This window comes from Anser anser (genome assembly GCF_964211835.1).
Source record: "Anser anser genome assembly, chromosome: 6".
Taxonomy (NCBI): Eukaryota; Metazoa; Chordata; class Aves; order Anseriformes; family Anatidae; genus Anser; species Anser anser.
This window is the reverse complement of record NC_139726.1, coordinates 6,127,449-6,150,970: the sequence shown is the minus strand read 5'-3', so window position 1 is coordinate 6,150,970 and position 23,522 is coordinate 6,127,449. Positions and strand designations below refer to the sequence as shown.

The 23,522-nt window shown below is 39.2% G+C and overlaps 2 long non-coding RNA genes across 2 annotated transcripts in view; both read left to right on the top strand.

Annotated features, from left to right (window-relative positions):
* LOC310901969 overlaps window positions 1-23,522 on the top strand; it is a 116,942-nt gene that overhangs the window by 46,062 nt on the left and 47,358 nt on the right. The window lies entirely within an intron of this gene.
* On the top strand, window positions 963-21,595 carry LOC310901964. The gene is made up of 3 exons (XR_014586338.1): window positions 963-1,262; window positions 6,132-6,243; window positions 15,873-21,595. It is a non-coding gene; the product is annotated as an uncharacterized lncRNA (long non-coding RNA).

The following is a 23,522-nucleotide window of genomic DNA, read 5'->3' as shown; positions in this document are numbered from 1 at the left end:
CAAAAACTTATCCTTTCTAAAATTTGAAACTTTGTTTCTTCCAAGGTCACTTTAGATTTAATTTACCAATATGATATATGCAAAGAGTTAATTTAATAATCTAATATGGAATTTTTTTAATTGCCTGACAAATACATTGTAAGTATGATCACATCTCTCTGAAATGAAAATCAAGACCACTCAGTGTCCTTTTGTCAAACTGATTGCATCTAATTAAAACAGAAAGAAATCCCTGTGATGCAGCGTTTCTTCCCATTAACATGCACTGCACAGGTTACTACCTAATTTAATACAGAATGTTGTCTTGCATTTCGCTATCCCTGATAAAACTGCTCTGGTTAGATGAAGTTAAGTGAACTTCTGAGTTATAGAAGGAAATAGCAATCCCCACCCTCATGCATGGTGATATATAATTTATTTCCTTTCCTTAAGGCTTGTTTCCAGCTATGGAAGTGCTAGCCCTCGGCCTCATACCGCTGCTAGCTTGCTGCTCTGATTTCTTGGTAAATAGATAAACATGTCTATAAGATTAGGGGACAAATTCGCTTCAGCATCCAAAGCTCTCTGATCAATACCACTAATCCATTAAAGATTACAGCAAATAATCTTATGTTTCTGTCCCTTCATTCTGGTGTTAAATACGAACTGAAAAATAACGGACTAAAATATTTCTAAAATTAAATGAAACAAGGAAATTACCCTTCACACATTTTAAAGATAAAGAATCCTCATTAGTGCATCTGCTGGCCTGGACAGACTTCCTTTGAAAGCAATTTAAGTATAACAAAGTCATTTTCAAATTAAAAAGGAGCAGCAGCTGTATAGAATGAGAATGTAACAGCGGCAGCCACACAGCCAGCTCCCAAACCCCAGCACCTGAATCTGACAAGAGTTAATTTGACCAAATGGCCGCTGCACCTGAAGGAGAGGGGGTGATGGCTACATTAAGCCAAGGCAAAGGGCTGCTGAGAACTCAGCTGAGGGTTCAAAGCCCGTTGAAGGGGGGTGGGTATTTTGGCTTTGGAGGAGGCCGAATGCAGCCCTTGTTGCTCTGAATAAATGAGTTTATGATTCAGCGTAGCCTCGGTCCCTGTGGAAGGAGCCCCTGTAAGAAGTTCCGTCAGAGTGACTGAATTACAAGCCGACAGGACTTTGCTGTAATTTATTTAAAGTTATTTACATGCACAAGAGTACGTTTGTGGAGCCAGGTTCTGCCGTGATGAAATTGGAAAGGACGCTTACCTAATGCTAAGGTGACCCAAGTAAGTGTCCCCAGCTCTCTGTGACCTGTTAAATAGTTTGGAAAACCTTCCTGATTGCTGAAAGAGATTTGCTTGTTGCTTTTCATTCACTTTTCCGGGCTTTACCCAGCTTTATTTTCCCAGTCTGGTCTGTTGTAGTCTTTTGCCTGTTATAATTGAAAACTGGTAAAAGAAAAGTAACTTTCTAAGCATTCTTTGTGAAATGCCATTTAAAAGTGGAGTACTTGATGAGCCTTTGAGCCAGCTACTGGGGTTATTAGATTGAGGTCATAACGAGCTGGTACGTTCGCTTACTACAATATATAGGAGTCTAATGGCAGCTGCAGTCATTTACTTCCCCTCCCCAGCTCTTTGCGAGCTCTTTGCTTGGTTACACGAGGTGTCACCAATAATGCCAACAGGGATGAAATCTGAAGAAATTAACATAAATAGTGTTAACGCGCTGTCTTCTGATTTAGTGCCAGTTTCTTCAGGATTTCATTTTATTGCTATCAATATTTCCTCTGATCATCACTACTGTAACATAATCTCAACACTGCAAATTAATTTTGTGTAGAGGCTCTGTTCTGTCCCATCGGCGGTGAAGGGCTCACCCAGCCACTGCCTCCTCCCCACTTTCCCCCAGCTATTATGCTCTCTGCGGTTTATGGCTTGTTCTCTGCATTTTCACACCCCCAGCATTTGCGAAAGACGGAGCGAAGCCATGGTATTTCATTTACTGTATGTTAACTCCGCTCCCCTGGGTTGTGAGAGAGTGAAAATTACTTTGTAAGGGAAGGCTTGGCCAACGCAGGAGAAATTATTGCTAAATGCTGGATCTGGGAATCAAAGTGGAGACGAGGTGCTGCTCAAAACTGTTGAAGTCACTCCTTTGGTGATCTTCGGAAGTGTCATTTCATGGCCATTAGTTTCTGGGCACCGTGGTGTACCATGGGTTTTTGTTTCTTTCCTTTTCCACTCGTCTTGAACTCTTACAGTGCAATTACACATTTCTGTGGGGGAGAGATTGGCGCTTTGATGGGGCTCCTTGTGTGGCAGGGAAAGTTATAGTGAGGTGGACACCGCAGGGGAAAGATGAGATTGGTGTCTTTTGTGAAAAGAAACATTTTGATCTGGCTTCTGAGAGGAGTCCTGTGTCCTGGAGGGAGAGGAGGAGAGCTGCGGATGGGTAAGAGCGTGCAGAGCTTCCAGTCTCGGACACTGTGACCCTCAGCACGAGCCCGGGAGCAGGAGGGATGGAAACAGCCCAGGGCTGCGCAGCTACCAGGGTTTGCTTGTGTCCCTCGGCTGGCACCAAGCTCCTCTCTGTGCCGGACAAATCCTTTCCTTGGTGCCCAAATTATTGTGCCTGATTATAGCATCTGCCTGGCTCCTTAGAGCCCATCGTGAGGAGTCAAGTATGTAGCAGGGAGAGGGGGGAACTGAGAGTGGGGAAATGCCAGCAAGAAGCATAACGTGAGGGGCTAAGAGAGAGCACCCCACAAACCCTTGACCAGGTGGGGGCTTTTAGCGGTAGCAGGGGGGCTGCAGGGAGCATCAGGCAGCTGCCACAGGCTGCAGGGCTGGCTGGGGGCCCTGACCTGGTGCCCAGAGCGCCCAGCACCAGGGTTAAACTACACCTGCGAGCAGTAGCAGGGTACGCCTCGGTCTCTGCTACTTTAAGCCTATTTGTCTGAGTGCTGTGCACCTTTTGAGAAAATAAATCATACTTAGTATTGAAGAATTTGCTCTCTGAGTCACAAGCTTTTAGTAGTGCCGCTGGTCTTCCACACGAAAATCTCTGCTGCCATCAAGTCCTGCAGGCTTACCCACTTCCTACAGGCTTTTCATCCTGAAGGATACATCCCATGTTATGTTTTTTCTTTCTAGAGGGCCTGGTAGCAGTTCTGATTATTTCTGACTGGTAACGATCCTCAGACTGCTGTTTGGTGATAACCAGGCAAATGGAGACGGTAAATGTGTTCACTGCCTGTGGTTTCCTTTGATGTGGTTTTTGCCTATGTGAGCAGGTGACTTTAACATTACGGGTGTGAGCACTTCTCTGCCTGGATTGACTCACTACAAGGGCAGTCATTATGTTCCCTCCAGACAGATTTGCCTCTGTATCAATTTAGCATACCTTTAATTACAGCCAGGAAGCCTTTAAATTTCATCTATGTTGTAGGGGATTTTCTGCGTCCTAGTCTGAGTTCCACCCAGTAATGTTAAATTAGTCTAATTTATATACAACTGACCTTGTCCGAACATATACCTATATTAAAAAAAAAAGTGCTCAAAATAAAAAGTGAAGCACTTACAAGACCCAGGATCAAAGTCACCTATGAAACTTTAAATCAACCTTTTCCTCGTTCCAGATAACCTTTGCTTTGTTCATTGTACAGAGTTCTTACTGGGTAAGTAACAGGCCAGTGTTTCTCTTAGTCTGCTCCTGTGTTATTTATGGAGTGCCGCTGAAACATTGCATCAACAAAGAAAAAAAAAAAAAGCATCCTAGTTTTTCCCATGTTGCTTTCAGTGCTGATTTGCAATTGTTCGTGAATTAATTAGCACGGTACCCCTGCAAGGCGAGGTAGTGTTAGTCCCCGTGTGAATATGAACTGGGGCTTAGAATAAAAGCGAGTGCTAATGATGGAAATCTAGTTGGAAATGGCTACTGTCCAGTTTTGCAGAGTCGTGTGTCTGCTGTAGCGTGTTACATGAAAGTGGTAGATAAGACTGCTCGGCAAATGTTAACACACACAAAACATATTTACATTGGACTTCATGCCAAAAAAATGGCTCAACCGCTTTACCCTAGACTTTAAAAAAAATAATAAAAAATCAACAAACGTACAAAATTCAATATCCCATTTGGAAAATGTAAGTGGTTACACTGAGACAGATTTATCTGTAAGGAAAAATGGGACCTTAAATAGAAAATGCCAGCTACGCTTAACTACAGACATCAATAATTATGAAGCCAATGTTAAAACCTTACTCTCGTTAAGATGAGGCCATAGTTGAATACTCCATCAACATGCAAAAACTGCAGATGTACTAGATTTCCTCTTACATTTTTTTCTGCAAATAGAAGACTTTCAGCTATCTGCTCTGTAAGCCTCTGAGAGATCTATTTCCCCTGGAATTTGGCTCCGATTAAAGCTTCTCGGCATGCTGAATCATGCTGGGAGTTTTTACTGGGGTGCTCGATCTCCTGGTGATTGCGGTGGCTTCTTTATTTTCTGATTTTATTTTATTTTCTGGTTTCCCGGGTGTACAATCTGGTCCCTCTGGGTCTGCAGAGTTGTCCCCGGGTACTTCTGTGCTTGTAGACACCAAGGTGTCTTTGGGCTAAACTCCCTTTCTCTGGCGGGCTGGACTTCCCACACTGCGCTCAGAGGTCTGCTGCGGGGTTTTTGTAACCTTGGGCTAGCCAGGGCACCCCTTTCAACATGAGCTTTTCCAAATGCTTATTAAGCACGGGTATGTTCATGTGTGACCTTTTCCTTGTCTTTTTGCTCTGATCCTGAACGACTGTTTCCCAGCCATCCAAAATCTTTCTTTATATGTAGTACTTAAGGTGACTTGCTTTCATTGCCTACCTACATCTCCAGAGTATAATATAAATTAATGTTAATTTTATTTATTTTACACTCTCCTAAAATGTCACTCTTCTGATGTTTTTTCCCTTTTGGTTGGAATTTGGTGGATAGGGCTAATTCTGCACCATCTTTGATTTTACAGCTCTTTCATTTTGGGAGGTAGAGAACTCTTTACAGGACTTTCGCTCAGGTTTGGATTCAGCCATTAGGTTGCTGAATATGCTTCAAAAGATAACTGTGAAAATCTCATTACTTCAAACCCTTTTGAATGAGGCAGTAGAAAGTATGCCGCACGAAGCAATCATGCATTATTATTTAAATGGCCTAAGATAGATCCTCTTTTTCTTTAATAGCATCTTTGACCTCCCTTCTTCCTGTAGTCAAGCCACGGAAAAATTACATTTTGTAGCGTACATTTGTACATGGCACTGTCATTTGGTTATTTCTTTTCCAAGGGAAAGCCACTTTCCTCCTCTTCCCCCCAACACCTTCTAAAAGAAAATTGAGCTTCTAGGAACTTAATGTGCAAACTTCACTGTTACATCCTGCAAAATTGAGATTGCTTAATGGAACTGGAAAATAAAGATTATTATTTTTTTTTCTCCTGTTATGAGCAAACTTAAGCAATTTTAGATAGTCATTTGTGGTCTGGTGAATGCAGGGAACTAAATCCTGACTGACTGCCAGAAGCGACAATTTCAGTTGCTTTTTTTCCTAATTGAATTCTTTGATGATAGTTTCAAATACAGAAGCCCAAGTACTCGGTCTCCAAAATTCAGATACTTGTGACATTAAAGTAATGAACTTACATAAATATTATAAGGATATTTAGGATGTTCACACCAACTGAGTAGTGTGACATGCTGTATAGTTGAATTTTTTTTCCCTTATAAAAAAATCCCAGCAATATTTTTTTTTTCATCCTCAGATTTGTGAATAGTAAACATTTTCCTTTTAGATGAAAGAATGGCAAGTTTAGGTTATTTTAGAGGCTTTTTAGAAAAGTATGTGTGAATGGGAAATTTCCCATTGCGTTGAAAATATTTCTGCAGCCTTACACGTAGTGGCAGTTTTCATCCACCTTCACTAGGTCTGAAATAATTAGTTCATATAAAAAAGCATGGGGGGGGGGGGGGTGGGAATTGAAAATAGATGATTGCTGTTTGGCGACAAACAGAAAATTAAACTTCAGTAACTCCCGGAAAGCTCCTGCATGCATTGCTGAGATTAGGGGGAGCACTGCTATGTGTGCAGCACAACAGAAGGGTGTTTTTTGGCTGATTTGTAGTGGAAGACTGCGGCGTGTAGCTACCGAAGCCTGATATAAATGCACTCCGTGCTGCCAGCGCTAAGAACGCTTTGGCGTGATGACACCGGCCCGCCTGCTCTGCATGCTACAGGTGGGTGTCTGCAGCTATGCTAAGGAAGCAGCCCGGGCAGCCTGCCTTGCCTGCTGGTCCTAATCAGCCACTCGCCTCGCTCCTTTCTCATGCAAGATTTTCATCCTTCAAATACACTTTAAAAAAATTCATAATGTTTACTGCTTGTTCAGATTGCAGGCTGTTTGGTGCTTTTATCATACATTTGTGTGGCCTTGCTGGAAAAAAAAAAATGTTCTGTCTTAAATCCCTTACTGCCTTGGTCTTTCTTAGTCCAAGATGCTTGGTCATTTGTTATATATGTCATGGGAGGTCACACATCCTTTGTAGCATTTTCCTTCTGTACTCCCTTCAGAACTTTTTTTAACGCCTCAAAGAGTTTGCTTCTTTATTTCTTCTTAAAGAATATCAGCTTTATTTCTCTACTAAATCACAAGACTACTCAATCCATTGAATAACTTGTTTTCTCTATGTTATGCTATACTTCTATAAATCCTTTGTATAAAAAAGTGGCAATTCAGGTTTGTTAATATGAAAAAATAAGATTTTTTCTGCTAAAATTCCTTTAAAAATGAAAAACGTGAAGCATATCTTGACAATTCTCTTTCACATTTAAAAATCTGTCTCTATAATCATAGTGAAATCATGCTAGGATTTGTGCTTTTAGCATATATTCCCTGGTGGCAAAGAGTTTTAACTGTGTATGTAGAATTTTTTTTCTTTTTTTTTGAGGTTCTACATTAGCTGTTGTTGCTCATTGACTTACACCTGACTTTTTTCACCTCCCTCAAAGTACACTGATAGTTACTTAATGATGGTTAAAATTCCTTACCCATTTTTTTCAAATTTCTGGGCAGGCCGCGTTACATCTGTATGTGTGTTGTGTATGTGCCCGCATGTGCAAGGTGTGTGTTTTCATAGGTACCTGGAAGATGATTTTGTGTTACTGAGCCCTTCTCCCATTGCAGTATTTTGAGGCATGACAAAACTTTTGTTCCTTCAGCTGTAGGAACTGTTACTGTATGAAGAAATAACTCACAGACCAAAGCTGAGGGTGAGCCTGCACGGTGCTAGATGTTGCATAATCCAAGAGTTAGTTATTTTAGGTTGCAAATTTGTTGAGATTAAAAAGTCAAATATAGAAGAGGCTCTATTTAATGGAATATTATCACCCTCATTTTGTGAATGAGAGGAGCTGAAGCATTCAGACAAGTGAATGACTTGCCCAAGGTCAGAAAGGAAACTAGAGCTGACGCCTTATCTCCCTAGCTGCAGTTTCAGCCAACTAAATGCACACTCATCCTTCATGTGAGTTCTCAAGTATGGTTCTTTTGTGCTTCAGGCATTCTTCCTAAGTCAAAATTTTGTGGAGTCTTTCTCTTTTTCCTTTTTTTTCTTTCCTTTTTTTTCCTATTATTGTTAAGTTTGTTTAGGGAAAATATTTAGTAAAATTAAACAAACAAACAAAAAGAAGATACCATGAAAATGTTTTTCCATAAACTGAGTGTGGTAGAAAGATGGAAATATAAAACCAGCTGTTATTTAATCATGACCTGCACCCTCTTCCTTTAAGAGTTTTAGATGATTATGAAATTAAAGCACAGAAAAAAGATTATAAAATTCTATAGTTAGAAAGGACTGAAGTTTTAGCTAATTATAGAAGAAATATTTGAAGGGATGGACTTGGTTAGGGAAAAGAAGAATATCTGGATACGTGTTTTAAAAATAAACTGCCACTTCGTAACCTTTTTGTCCATGATCATGTGATATTTGTGAGGTGGCTGAAGTGGATCTGGTCTAGCATTTCCGTTTTGAAGCTCAATGCAAATAAGAATTTGACTGAGTTAGTGCCTCTGGTCCTCCAGCCTGTCTTCTTTTCTATTTCCCCCTTTCTTTTCTTCTTTTTTTTTAATTGTAAGCTTTTCCACATTTATGAAAAATCTGCCTGACATAATTTTAAGGCTTCAGTTTGTAATCCTCTTTTACAGAACATTGGGCTGAGGGTTGTAATGAATGCTTTGTGAATGAATAACGTTATTTTAGTACTAATATAAGGAATCAGCTTTATAATTGAAGTATCAGTAAATTCATCACCAGAAAGACTATTAACAAAGTAATTACATTCATTTCTCCAGTTTATTGTTATTAATTTCAGATACACAAGGTTGTAGTGGAAGTCATCAGTCCTGGCTTGTGAAAATCCAGGGTAAGATCCAGCTGGTGTGATTATACAGCAGATGATATAGTCCTGTAGGTGTAGTATGCGAGACGTGGGACACTGAAGCTAGCTCAGCTTCTTAATTGTGCCCAAAGATCTATTAAATCTGTGATTTATTTATTTTGTGTGTGTGTTTGCATAGAGGTGCCTGAAAAGGAGGTGCTGGCATTGCTATAACATAAAAATTGCAGAGGAATGTGTGGTGAATGTGGAGCGGTGGTGGTTCCTTGCATTTCACTGCTGGTTTGGACAAGAGCAATGACAGACCTGCTGATGGCCTGCCCAGCTGTTCCTGTTACAGGAGGGCAGGGAAGTCTGCACTGGTTTCTAGAGGACTTGGTGAGTCTTGAACCAGTAAAGCACACCATTTCCCATGTTACGACGCCTAAGCATGAGCAAAATTACAGCAATCTGGAAATTAGTCCATGTGATCAGGCCCTTGACTCAGAACTAATACAGGCAGGGTCTGTGGACTACCCTGTGGTATTTAAGTGCTTGTGATCAAATTATGGGTGCTCTTTTTTAGCCTTTCCATGCTATTAGCTTCATTTAGGATTCCCTGTTAGTAAGAAATCAGTCTAAAAACTCTTCCTTTTAATCTTTTTTTCCTCTATCCCAATTAGTTTGTAAATTGAAGTCGCTTGTTACTGCTATTGTGTTCATTTAATCTTTTTAATTTCTTATCATTTCTGCGTATTTTGGGGGAATCAGACAAGTTACAGTAATTCATACTAGCAACAGCATCTACTTATTCACCTGAAAAAATCAGCCTTAAAATAATTTATCTTTCTGAAAGATATTTAGAAGTGTAACTGAGATAAGTGTTTGATTGTGCTTCAGTTAAATTCAATAAACAGGTATTTATGCAAATTCAGTTAGCCTTACCAGTCAGACGTTCAGTTAATAAGAAGATTGATATGTGAATAATTCACTCTCATAATCGTTAGATTTCAAAACACCTTACAGAGAGGGTAGTAACAAATCTCCTTCCTGGAGAATGGGAAATACTAGAGGGAGGTGATTTACTGATTAAGTGAACCTGTGAGCTGCTGGCAGGACTGGGAGTGGGCACGTACTGAGCCTCACCAAGCCCCATCTGCAGCTAAAACCTTACCTCAAAGACCTGCATTTATAATGCTGTGAGTACTCTGGATAGTTATCTGTAATGAAGATCATACATGTATACGTGCAATGGATATTTAAGAGATGTAATTACTCATACATACATCATGAATTTGTATATATGTCAAGAGTAATAATCGAGGATATTTTTTTGAAAATATAAATCAGTCCGTCAATTGACTGAATGCACTTAGAAGATATGAGGATACTTATGCATCTACTTTAATAATTTATACAACTTGATTTTAATCATTATAATTTCGTTCTTTATTTTTTTCCTGGGGCACATCCTTCATAGGAAAAACACTCATAAGAACTCTTCATCTCAAATCTCTTGGCAGAGTCAGGAGACTTTGTTAGCTTGTGGAACTGGTTTGGGTGTCAGAGGAGCAATATCAAACTGCAACTTCCCATAAATTATAAGGAAACTGGAAGTGTGGTATAAATGAAATTAGAATTGGGTGAGAAAATATGGTTTCAACATAAATCAAGTAACATTTCAGGTGAAACAAAAAAAGAATGTACAGGTAGAATCTTATAATTGAGTCACGTTTAAAAATATTCAAAAGCATCAAAGTGAATAATTGTTTCCTCTTGAGAGTTCCTTTCAAGCATTAGTAGAACATGTCTAATGTTAATGGATCTTGCCCGTCGTTTGGAATGCTCCTTCCTGCTGGAATAAACAGAGTCACTTTCATATTTCTGAAGGTTTCTCTACATTGTAAGAAGCATCATGGGAGCTTATTAAGTTCATTAGAATACCGAAGAAATGTTAACAGCAGTTCTAAGTGCTTCTTTCCTTCAAAGTTTTGTTATTTTGAGAGGAAAAATGTAGGGAGTGAGCACTGGAAAGAGACTCATGCTGGATGAAATGAGGAGTTGAAAAAGGCACTACTATTGCTGTTTACAGTTGTGGAATCTTTCGGGAAGATTTTGAGCTTGGGGAATATGTGTGTTTTCACTCTTAGAACTTCATTTTTTCACATCATATGAAGAAATATCTAGCAAGAGATAAAACACTACCAAATAAAGTTCTGGTAGCAAGATGCAGCTTTCAAATATCTCAGCAGAGAAAACGTCAGGGCATCTGGGGCATCTGTTGATCTGACAAGCTGTATTATATACAAACAAAATGTATGCCTTAAAGAACTGCGTGTCTCTCTTCCACAAAGAGCACAGTCTGACGCTGAAGCTTCTTGTCTTCTGACAATGGTAATGTGAAGAGTTATACTGGTCCAGAGCATCATCTTATTTTATTCAGCAGTTGGGATCCAAGATGAAAGCCCAATTGTGTGGATGCACAAGAAAGCTTTCACATATGAGAAGAGACCTCCTGGAATCAGCCAGGATGTGAGAAGCCACAGTAAGCTTTGAGTGAAAGATGATGCACATATGATGAGCATGTGAAGTTGTACCTGTATTGGTGGTTAGGACCCAGTGGGACCGATTTGAAAGTGTTTTGGACTTTGGCTGACTGCTTGGCACACAGAGGATGCCAGAGAGGGAACAGGAATGCTTAGGTTAATCTATCTAAGCAGAGAGGTAGTTCTGTGAAACATTAGCCTGAAGGTTGTTACCTAGTTTATGTTTTTGGATGGGATTATCCAAATAGATAGTGAACTAGGAGCACGAATGGTGATGATAGACGCAACTTTGTGGAACCATGTAGGAAGTTGGAAGAAGGATAAAAAGGAGGCTCATTTAAAAAGTGAAGGAGAAGGAAGGAAAATCAGGAGGTGACAGGGTCACAGGGAAATCAAAGGAAGACAAAAATTCAAGTGAAAGGCTGATTGCTTGAGGGGGTCACTCATTCACAATTTGAGCAATAGAAGAATGGAAACAGATTGAAGTTTTAGCAACTACACTGACACTCAGTTAATGCTAGCTGGAAGCTGGATTGAGACAGAACTAATTTGAGACTTGAAAAATCAAAACCCTGGCTCATTACAGACAAGTTCAAAGAGCTTACGACAAAAACAAACAAGCAACTATGAAGTAAAAATGAAACTCTCACACATTTCTACTGAGATGGAGGAACCGATACGTAGTAAGGGCTTGAGGAAAAGACTATGTACAGGAATGCAGACAGCGTGAGGGAGATCGGAAGGTAGGATGTGCAGGCAGATGAGTTGGAAGAGAAGAGCAGCAGAGGAACTTAGGCCCCTCGACATGGAAAGAGGAGAGGCTTGAGCCTGGTTCTGCAAAGTGAAATACTGTGCCAGCAGGCTTGTAAGAATACTTCCTTGTCCCAGTTCCTTCCGTCTGTTAAGGGCAATTTTAAACTTACTGTAGTTGATAGGGAGGCCCAAAGTTGAGAAATATTGTTAAAACAAAATAGGATCAAACTGGTATGCTGAATACATAGTAATAAGAATAGTAGAGGTGAGATAAATTTAGTGGGATGGTGTTGTGGTCTTAGAAACTAATAATGTTGGAACTCTTCTGTTAGAAAACATCTGTTACAAAGAAAGACTAAGGTCATGGATGCTAGATGAGCTTCTAGAGTCAGTGATGACATGGGAGTACCTCCAGGATGTAATTCATTGCATCTAGCTCAAACATCTATTTTAAGATGAGATAGATTGCTGCCCGGAGTTGCCTTTCTTTCTGCCTGGAAGCCTGGACAACTCCTGAGATTGAATATCTAACCTGTAGATGGATGAGTCCTGCCCAAGTTGAGTATGCATCATTGGTATGCTCTATCCACAAAAAAGGCATCTGTGGCTGGAGGAGGTGTATTGTAAGACATTTCTCACTGAGGAAGGAACGTACTAATACAATGATGGAATGGGCTGGTGAGAATGTCTGAAACACTATGAAATCTGTGTCACTCCAATTGATCCTGCTTTAAATAGATTTAGACTGGAATAGCAGCAGAGGGGAAATGGAGAGTCCATCAGGAGAGGGTAGAGATTGGTCTAGTACCTAGAGGAGAAAGGGCAAAGAGGGGCTGTGATTACACCCGGAGGGCTTAGTCCCCCAAAGTCTGTGAGCCATATAAGTTAAAGAACAGCCTACCTTACAGAATAAAGAGTAAAATGATGCCATTAAAATGTAAACAGCAAATTTGTCAAGAAATGTGAGCAAGAAAGGTTTCTAAAGGTGAATTCACTGAGTTTCTGCAACAAGCCTTCTAGCAGCAATAGGAACTTGATCAGTTTGTGAGGGAGGGTATATATACATCGTGGTTGCCTACAACAGCAGAGCTTTTTGGTTGGTTTTGAGCTTTTTTTTTTTTCTTGCATTCTGTCTCTTGCCAGGAGATATGAAGCAGACTAAGATCTGTTGTGCCTAACTAGAAAGGAAATCATTCTTATCTAGTCATCTTTTACATAAGTGTTTTGAGTCCTTGTCGGAATGATGTATTCCCAAATGGCACCAGTACTAATGTAGATATTGAATTCTGAATAGATTTTTATGACACACATCAGAGTTTTGAAGATTGCTAGGGAAAGTATTTCTACTGACTGCAATTTGATGAAAAGCATACAGTGCCCAAAATAACTGTTGATTTCAGATGTTGTTGCCATTACAGGTAATAGGAAAAAAAAGTAGAGCAAAATGTTTTCTTCATTGCATGCATATATGCCAGTTACACTGTGAAATTTAAATAGCAATGATTGTCCGTCAAAGTAAAGAGTTTTCAGAATGGAAAAAAAAATCCTTTGGAAACCTCTAAGATAATCATTGATTTTGGCTGACTGTATAAAAATTTTTGGAACAGTTATGATAGTAGATTTACGTCCATGTGATGTGGATTTGAAACAAAGCCCTACTGATAGTGCAGAAGGTTTTATTTCTTTGTCTGCAATTGGCACAGGACAAATTGAGAGATGCCTTTGCAGTACAGCATTTTGTTCTTTGATTTCAGTTTTGATTCTGTTCAAACGTGCAGGTTTAGCACTTTCATTTAGATGTTCTCAGTATGAACAGAAAATAGATGAATTCAGAGGGGTCCTGTGAAAGAAGATAGTGTCAGGTGGGAGAAAGATGGTTTGGTTATTTTGTCTTATTTTGTCTTTCTGAACAGTGAAATACTAGTGGACGTGACGGGCAAGTTCTTCTAGTGGAAATTAATGTAAAAATGTCAATGCAGTAATTACTAATGGAACATAGTCTGCTGACGCATTAATGGAAGAAGTTTCTGTTTGCAAAAGGTAGAAAGTATTCTGGGTGGACTTGTTCTTTTTTTGTGTCTGTGCCTGCCTTGGTTTTCTTATCTGTAAAATGGGAATCCCAGATGTTAGCTGTTTTTGAAGTTCTTGAGTAATGTGCTATAGAAAAGCAACTTTTTTTCTTCCAGTTATGGGTTTAAAATTCCTGAAAGCAGTCATACAGATAACCATTTTAATTTCCCTTTGACTTCTATTTCAAAGCAAAATAGTCATTCAAAAGATGGTAGTATATTAGGTCAAAGTTCCTTTATAGTCTGCATAATTTGTTTCTAGAATAGCTGAATCAACTGCTTATAATAGTCTTCAGAGTTCTAAGTAATAAGCCAGAAAGCCAGTCTTCTGAAAGGTAGGGAAGCCCAAAACACGATCTTTCTCTGAGTTGTAGCTGCTCTTAATAAATCTCTTTTCATTCGTAATTTGTTTGTACTCTTCATGCCTCTATAATTCTGAGGTTTCTCACATGTTCAGAGTAAGTTGTCCTAAGTTTAGCCTAGCAGCCCAGGTGCCGATGTTATGTTCTCATTGTTTATTACATGCAAACAGAATTCACCAATGCAAGTTTTGTGCTATAGGGAACCAGCTGGTATCACGGTGCTGCTTCCCTGGGCCAGCACAGCTCCCTGGGAGAAAGGGAACCCAGCTCTCTGTGAAGGCACTTCTAACTCAACAGGATTCACTCAAAGGCGAAGAGGTTTCCCTCCCTAAGGGACTGTTCCACATTGTCTGAATCCCCTAAATTCCACTGTAGGCTGTTGTAGCTCAGCTAGGAAATGGAATCCTTTCTATCCTTCACGAGGTGATTGAGTCTCTGCCAATCCTTCTGGACACTCTCGGACACTGAGACTTTAAAGCATTTACTAAAATAATTAAGCAAGGTTTGTTGATTACCTTTGAAATAAAAAGGAATTGCTTCATTTCATAAACTGGAGCCTATATAACCCCTGTGAAATAAATTTGAGTAATAAAGGAAGGGAGACAGCGTGGTGTGATCACAGGAATCACATGAAGACCTGCAGAACAAGTAAACTGTCCATAGTGATAAATACTATCTGTAGCGATAACTAAGTGACAGACAGTATCACCTACCTGTGATTACTACATGTGGGATACTGGGTTTGACAGCCCAGCATGGCGTGTGTAATGTTCCACTGTCAAAGCTGACATATGCTGCCAATTACACACACAGACTTAAGAAAACATAGCAGAATCTACGTGGTGCCTCTCTGCTGTGTAGTAGAATAACACAGTGGAGCTCTTGTTTATGTCATTTATTTTATTTGATTTTGTGTTTACCTGGCACACTGATAGATAGCACATAACAAATAATAGGAAAGTAATACCTAAGGAGATATTATTTTTATTAGTATAAATAAATACATTCAATCAGGCATAATAGTTTCATTTACTTGAGAGACTAAGATTTATTACTTTATTTTTTGGTCACTTAAGTAAATAAATAATATTCTGTATGGCTCATAATCTTCTATGAAACACTTCTTTATTTTCATTCATTCTAGCAATTCATGAACGCATTAAGTAAAGCTCCATATTTAAATAATATTAAAATGGTGACACAAATTGAAGTCATAGAAGCATGAAAAAAGTACAGCCTGCCAAGATAAATTTCAGTGTTCTAATTTTGGTTATTTATGTTGCAATCTAAATGCTGAATGTATTTTTGTATTGAATATGTTTTAAAATTTGCAGTGGGATTTAATTTTTTAAAAAATATGAAGTTACTGGGAAAAGAAAATATACTATGACTATAATTTTCTTGCTCTGCTGCTGACAAACAGCTGCAGAAACTTTAAAACTATGTTATTTTATCAGAATACATTTAAGCAATGAAACACAATGGGTGGTGTTGTTACAGTAAGATAATCACCCCCTGAGGTGTACTGAGACACAGTGTGGCTGATTACCTCTAATCCTGTTGGGATGTAATTATTTCATGGTAACGGTATTCTTGGAACTGCCTTATTGCTGTTATCAAATTTCTTTTAGCTTTATATCTAAACACATTAAACAATGACTTTGTCAACTTTGAGGTCCGTTGAGATTAATCTATCTTTTCACAATGTTTAATTGGCAGTTGAAATATTTTTTTTCAAGTCTGGTTTCAATTTCCTCCTAAGATCCCAGCACAACTGCAAGAACAGTAGAAGACTTTGATCAATCCAAATGAAGCTGAAAAGCAGAAAGTTTTATAAAATGGATTAAAATTAGAGAAGGAGTCTGGTTAGCTATCAGGGATTCCAAGAACCTATAAGAACAGGTTTGCATCGAAGTCACATCGGGTCTGTGAGCCTCCTGCTTTCAGAACTAATTTCAGAACGTATGAATGAGTCTGAACTATGGGAGGTCACCAGGAAAGGCAGCCCTGAGCTCCTAGCAAGGCCGTCTTGTTGGGTTCAGGAGAAAACACAGCTCCAAGCAGGTTGGTTTATCTTGCCGCTTTAGTGGATTTTCCAGTCTGGAGTGAGCTTCTTGCTACTGGAAAAGTCAACAACGTTTTACAAGACAACTATGTGTGCCTTGAATGCAAGAAGGGCATGCCATTGGCTCCTGTTTGAATAAACACTCATTAGGTGTTCAAACATATTTGCCTGATCAAAGTCTAAGACATCCAAGGCTTTCCTTCAGATCTATATCCTAGCTCAGCATGGCTACAGACAGACAGCACAAGAGGATGGGAAAATGTTGCAGTCTGAATTCTGCTGTCCAGTTCTTCAGTTTTTATTTTTTTCTGGCTCATGAAGGCAATTCTGATCTCTTTGGCCAAACTTAAGGGAAGCTGCTCAGAGGGTATGTCAATACCAGTTCCCTAACTTTTAACTGGGAGAAGTGACACACAGTGGAAAGTCTTCATCTATCATCAATTCAAGACATTAATTCAAGGAATAATTGATGTTTTATCTAATTTGTGTGGTCTGAGGGTATGCTTCAACCACAGGGTAGACCACAGATGTATGCTGCAGCAGTTTTCACAGGCTGTCTCTCTTGCTTATCCACCTTGAAGGCTGGAGTGCCATGGGTCTCCTAGAGTACGTGCACCTGGTTGTCCTGCCCAGAGAAACCAAGACACAAGAAGAGGAGAGCTCTAACCCCAATGTTGAATTGAAGTGGTGGGTTGCAGAGCTGGAAGCACTCCCTATGTTACATCTCACCCAAAGCCAAAACAACTCTGAAGTCTTCCTTGGTGGTCTGTAAAACCGAAACATGGATCTAGGAGTTAAAATGATACGAGCTGAATTTTACATTTGGGTGTAAGAGAGCGAGAAGAGTGCGAATGTTGTCAGTGGATAAAGGCATATTTTTAGTTATTACACTTTGAAATCATTGAGTTCTTCCTGGAGACAAAGAATTATTCTGCTGAATCCTCTGAGACCTATTAGTAAGGATAAAGAGTTGAAGTGTCCCTGTGGGGCAGAAGACACTGTAGAATGGAACAGAAAGATCCTGAAGCAAAAAAGCCTGGAAACAGTTATGGGGGAAAAGCTTAAGGGAAGAAAGATTCATGCTTTTTGTGTTGCATAAGTTTGAGAGACTGAAGGAAAACCGAGAAATTGGACCAGTGTATATGTGTTGTGTCCAAAACAGAGTAGCATTTTTTTGCAGCACAGAAACAAAAATTCAGATGGTTTGTTTTTATTTATAATTAGTATATGCACGAATGCTGGCTTTTAGGGATGATCTCATTATGAAAAAAGGACGAGCGAAATGTAATGCTTTCTGGACCTCTGCCCATTCCGCAAATCACATTCTCCTCCAGGCTTCCTCAGCAGAACATCTCTGTTTTCTACAGAATGGTGTACTCAAAGATGAGTTGCATTCATTTATTTTCTAAAGTAGGGCTTGTTTGCACTCTATTTGGAATAGATTTCTGTCTAATTATACTAATGCACGTTCAGTCCTAATCTAATAATCTGATCTGGATTACTAAATGCTAACAGAGCTGTTATCTATCATGGATGAGTTTATCTCAGTGAAGGCAATGATTTCCAAAGGGAATGAACAAGATTTCAGAGTATGTATGTGAATAATAAATTAAGATACAGATAGCACATGTTAGTAATGAGGAGGTAAAATGATAATTGAGTGGCTCCAAACTGCTGTGACTTAAAGTAGATTTTAATTGGTAGAGATTTGCAAGGTACATGACCATTGTGCAAGTTAACGGTGTTGAACTAAGAGGACAGGATACTTTTTAAAAAAAATATTTTTGCAAGAGAGTTGTCAACTCAAGTGAATTCAATTCAAGTTCCATCTGGTAGGGTTACATTCTGCCTGTCTGAATTCTATTTGGAGTTTAACAGCAGTATTAGTTTATCAATTCTTACATGCAACTTTACATAGAGTTGTTGAAATACTGATCTTTTTCACTGCAAAGGGGTCTTAAAACATATTCTGACCTTTACAGAAAAAAAAAGCAATTTTCATGATAAAATCAAATATGAATTATTCAAAGGAACAAGCATCAAGTCAAAAGTCACAACACTTGATGATAATGATAGGACTTCTGCAGATGAAAATGTTGATGTTTTGTTTTGGAGATGGGTTTTGGTTTGTATTAGTAAGATAGCAGGTCTTCTGTGACCAAATTTTGGAATTCAGCTTTGATCTGGAAAGTTTTATTTGAGATATGTGACCTTAATCTAATATTTGAGTTTTACATTAGTGAGTCTGATTTACTGAAGAAATAGACTGATCAAGTTTAAATGCTGCAACAGCAAACATTTGAGTAATAAATTTAGAATAGTTAACAGAAAGTTCCTATTGGGAATTTAAGTTCCAGTAAGCATATTTCTGTGTCAATGATTGGAAAGAAAAAAAGATTAGTTATTGTGGACACTACACGGTATGGCATGTCTGCTGTCTGCCTGTAAGGGAAAGAAGATTTTGGTAGCCTAAAATGCAATCTGGTACTTCTACTGGAGGGGGTGACTTGTGCAGCAGAGGAATAGGTGACTGTCTTTCAAAGCATCAAAGTGATCAAGGATTTCTCAGATCTGCAGAGGTAATCCATCTAAAGGCAGGTCCTATGGAAGTGGATGGGGGGTAATGAAATTGAGGAGAAAAAAAAATCACAAGGGAACAAAATAAATATGATTATTGCAAACGTACCAGTTAGAGAAGCAGAAGAATCTGTAGTCTATCTTCATAGCTGAAAATACCAAATTGCTACAAGAAAGTATTCTGGTGGGCAGAGCATGTGCAGAAATCAGTCTGAAAGAATGAACCAAAGGAGAGGTTTTAATGCACTGAACAAAGCTGAACCCTCCTCTAAAGAAATCAGGTGGATGTCAGAGCAGACCACAGCTGGATAAAAAAATGGACAATCTTCTCAGTGGACTACTGAGTTTAGAAGAGGGGTTGGGGATTCTGCTCATCATTTAACAGAAAGTAAGCACAACAGTTATATGCAAGGAACAAGGTGAAGGAAAATAATTTCAGCATATCGCAGTTAAACAAGAGAACAGGACAGCAGAAGACCCTTTCAGTAGGGATTTGACCTATTTCAAATTGTGCTTCACCAAACATGATTTCTAAAACCCTGAGATTTGGGTAGAAACACCTATCTATCCTGCTGATTTTCTCAAAAATCCTTTCTGCCCCTTCAGCAGCAGAGGAGAGACAGCTGGAATCACTGCAGGTGAACACTGCTTATCAAGGCCTGCTACTTGAGTTTTGGGTTGTATTTTATGCTATTAGTAAGTGAGCTAGCAGATACTATATTAGTTTGCCTAGTTAAATTTGCATATGTATTTTGATGGGGTAGTAAATAATGAAAAAGACAAGAAAATAAGCTAGAGAGCAATATACTTATGAGGAAAAATTGTGATAATCCATCAGCTGCAGTTTGGTACAGCCATATGGAAGGAGAGATGAGACAATGACCCCAAAAAGGGATCACTGGAGATATAGTGCCTCAACACGAGTTTTCTTTGTCATACTGCGGCAAAAAAAGGCAAATAGAGTGCTGTGATGTATAGAATGAGTAAATTAACGAGCCGACATTTGCAGCATCTGTTGTTAGTATACTTCTGTGGCATGTATGTTGCAAGCAAAAGTTAGTGAAATGTGTCGTGATGTGAGATGGGGACAAACTGACATTTTCCAGATACGCTGCAACTCTAGCATCAGTGTGGGAAGTGGTGGAGAGGTATTAGTGGCAGTGCAGCTTCTTGTCCTCCGTTGTTGCAGGTAGGAAACATCTTCTACCTTGGAAGAACTCGGGAAATTCCAGCTCTCCAACTCTAGGGCTCAGGAAAGTATTTGTGATCTCTCTGGATTTTATAAGGCAGAAAGAAGATTGTACCTATTGCAAGTAAAGAGGAAAAAACTATAAATCACTAAAAAAAAAAAAAAATCTATTTTCTTCAGAAACTATGAGCACAAATATTTAGATGCACAAGATAAAGCGTTACTCTTTCCTCAGGTTCCCAGCACTGGAGTCTGGGATTTTGCTGGCCACCCTAATGATTGCTGTTTAAGCCAGTACCTCATCACATCAAATAGTTTTCATTTCTAACTGTTGATGATGGGGATATCCAACTGAAATCTTGGTCTTAGTAGGCTAAAATCCTTTTTATACAAAAATGCAGTTTTATTTACAAGATGGACAAAATGTAACAACAGCATGATTTAATATAGATTGTTAATAAATGCTTTCTTAGTAGTAGATAATCCCTGAGATGTATTGTTCCTAACACAAGAAGACAGAATTCCTGCTTTGGACAGTTTATTAACTCTGAGCAAGAGTGTTCTGTGATTTAAACTCTGTCAGTGGCTGGAGGAGTCCCTGTTCAAACCCTGCCTCTACAACCTTCTTATATATATAGTTTATATAAATATCAAGGCACCTAATTTCTTCTAAAAATAGAAATAATTGCCTGTTTTACAAGTGGATGCATATTTACGAGGTACACAGTGGTGCATGTGCCTTGAAGACCAATGTTGCTTTCTCTGGGAGCAGTACCCGAGCTGCTTGGGAAGGATGCTGAGTGGTTCCTGCAGGGCGTGATGGCTCCTGGACAGCCTGCATCAGTGCAGGAAGGAGGTGAGCTGCCAGGAGATGCTGGACGTAATGTGACTTGCTCACCCTTGGATGTAGCAACACAGCGATCTTCACCGTAGGCCTGCCTGCAGTGGAGTAATAGGTCTCTTGGAGAATTCTTGTCCTCTTCTACCTGTAACCCATTGCCACGTCGCTTTTTCCCTCAGCTTTCACTTCCTGATCCATATGGCAGGCATGTTGTGATTCTCATCCTGTGAAAATTTTAGTAGTGCCAGGGAAGCCTCCAAGGTGGAGGGCATTACACAAGTCATCTTCTGCAGAGCTAAGCAGGCAAGGCAAAGCTAAGTAAGAGTTGGGTAACTGAAGTAGAACGCCTGGATGCCCTTTATTCATTTGATAGAAATCTTATAAAGGAACTCATCAACTATACCTGGTTAGTTCAGTTAGTGACTCTTTTTAGTTTATTAACAAATGAGATGTGGACTCATTATTTCCCTCTTCTTCCTCTTAATCTCTGTCTCTCTTCAAAGCAAAAATGCCCCAAAACAGAAGTGAGAATGTGGCCTTTACAATGTGCTCATTTGCTAGTGTCTAATGCCCTCTAATTATTTTCAAGATAATTTTCACTCTTCTATCTCAGCTGACTCATCACTGTCTTTGCCCCTTTATATCTTTGTCTGTTTTCCCACTTCATTTTCCATTCTTTCATTCCTCCTTTTCTCCTTGTGCTTCTGACATCTGTTCCCCAATTCCTTCCTCAATGGTTTCTCATGAGACCGGCAGCCAGGATCCTGGAACAGCTGCGCTGTGCCCGACATACAGAGATCAGAAGCAGTGCAAGCTCGGGGCCTGCCTCGAGCTCAACTGGAAAGCTAAATCTGCTTTGCTTTCTTTGGAGGCTGAACCGGATGCTTCTTTCTTTCCTTTTTGCATTGTTCACATCCTGTGGAATTACAATTTTTCTCCTGCTGCTAATGCTATTTGTAAGTTATTTCTTCCTGTTGAAAATGTGACACAATTGCAGGGGCTCTCTTTGTAGTTTAGTTAACTGTAGGCAGGATTCTGAATCGTTGTGATCGCATCTCACCTCTTGCCTTATGTTGATTTGAATTATTTTCTCCTAGAAAGCTGATGGCATATGGGCGCTGGCAAGGCAGCAGCAGGCACCACTTGCACCCTTGTATTTCTGTATGCTGGTATTTTCTGGCAGAGAACCTGGGGTGGATTAGGGCAGATTATGGGTCTTCAGCCCCTGGAATTACCATGTACTTCTTCTAGAACACTGTTGTGATCAAAGCAGTACCAAGAGCTGTCTGTCAGACAGCTGGCCTCTGTGCATTGTTTTGAATTTTCTCAAGTAAGGGAAGTTGTGCCCCAAATATCTGGGACAGTTCTAAAAATGGCTTCTTTGAAAAAATGCTCTGAGAATGCAGGCAGTTGCAGGTATGGTAGCTGGCAATATGTATTTTGTCGTCTTTTGCAATAATGATAGCTGAAAATGTCACCACCATTATACTGCACATTTTATGCTGTTTCTGTAATGCCCTTAAGCATCCTGTCCTGCTAAACAAAACTGAAAATTACTGGACCTGGGTAATCTTCCCTCAGCAGCTTGATATTTGTGTTTTTAATTGTCAAATCAATTATGGGGGCTTTCTGGTAGAGATGCTGTTATTGTTGTGTGCTTAGCCAGGGGAAAAAAATACTAACAATCTTCAAGCAAATCATATTGAAAATCATATTGAAACACAGAAATCTAAAAATACTAATCTAGAAGCCAGGAAAAAATGTGTAAATATTGTTTTTTATTTGGGAAGTCTTTTATACTTTAATCATAACAATTAATGTTGTTCATTTCTGGAAATCTCAGCTAACATAGGGAATACAAATTGGTAATGGAATATTGCGAAGGAACTTGAAAAATCTTTGTTAAATGTAACAGCCTGTGTTGAAAATCATTCTTGAGTTTCTTATAAACAAGGTCAATGCGGGTTTATATGGTGTCAATGTGAACTCTTTTGTACTGTGCTATGAAGCCTTTTAGCACACTTTCTTTTGTGCTTAAACTCTGTTTCTCAAGGCCACGTGTTGTTTTTAAAGAGTCACTGGAAATGTGAGAATTTATACTGATAGCAAAGAAGTGCCTCTGATCACAAATCTCACCTCTCCAAGTGACTGTAAGGACAGGGATGTGGAAGGGCAGAAGCTTAGTGAATGTGAGCCAGTTCTTTAAATCAGAGCAATTTTTTTTTTTTTTTTAATGAGGTTTTAAGAACTTCAGAGGCCAGAAACCTTCTCTGGGAAGTCTTCCTGTATTGTCCTGTGTCTGAAAAGGAAACTTGTATTCTTTCTGCATTAATGTGTTACTTTTCTGTTAAGGCATGCAGAAATATTTTCCTTATCCTTAGGTGTTTTCAAATAGTATATACAGAAGGGAAGTAATGGATTGGATTCTCTTGAAATAAATTTAGTGTGAATAACTGTGGCTGTATAATAATGTGTATTCTGACCAGAGAATCAAAAATGATAATCGCAAGAAGAAGCATCATAATGGATTCCAGCCATGGTTTGGGCAGTTGGAGGTTTTGGGGAGGCAAACTACAATACGCCCTAGTACAGGCACGTACACTGAGAGTATGTTTGGTATTTTGCGTGTCCATTGGGAGTATATGTGGTGGTGACTATGTGAGTACCATCTGTCGCATAATAGGCTTCTTATCCTGGAAATGTATATGTATATATTCACTGGGGAATATATTTACCCCTA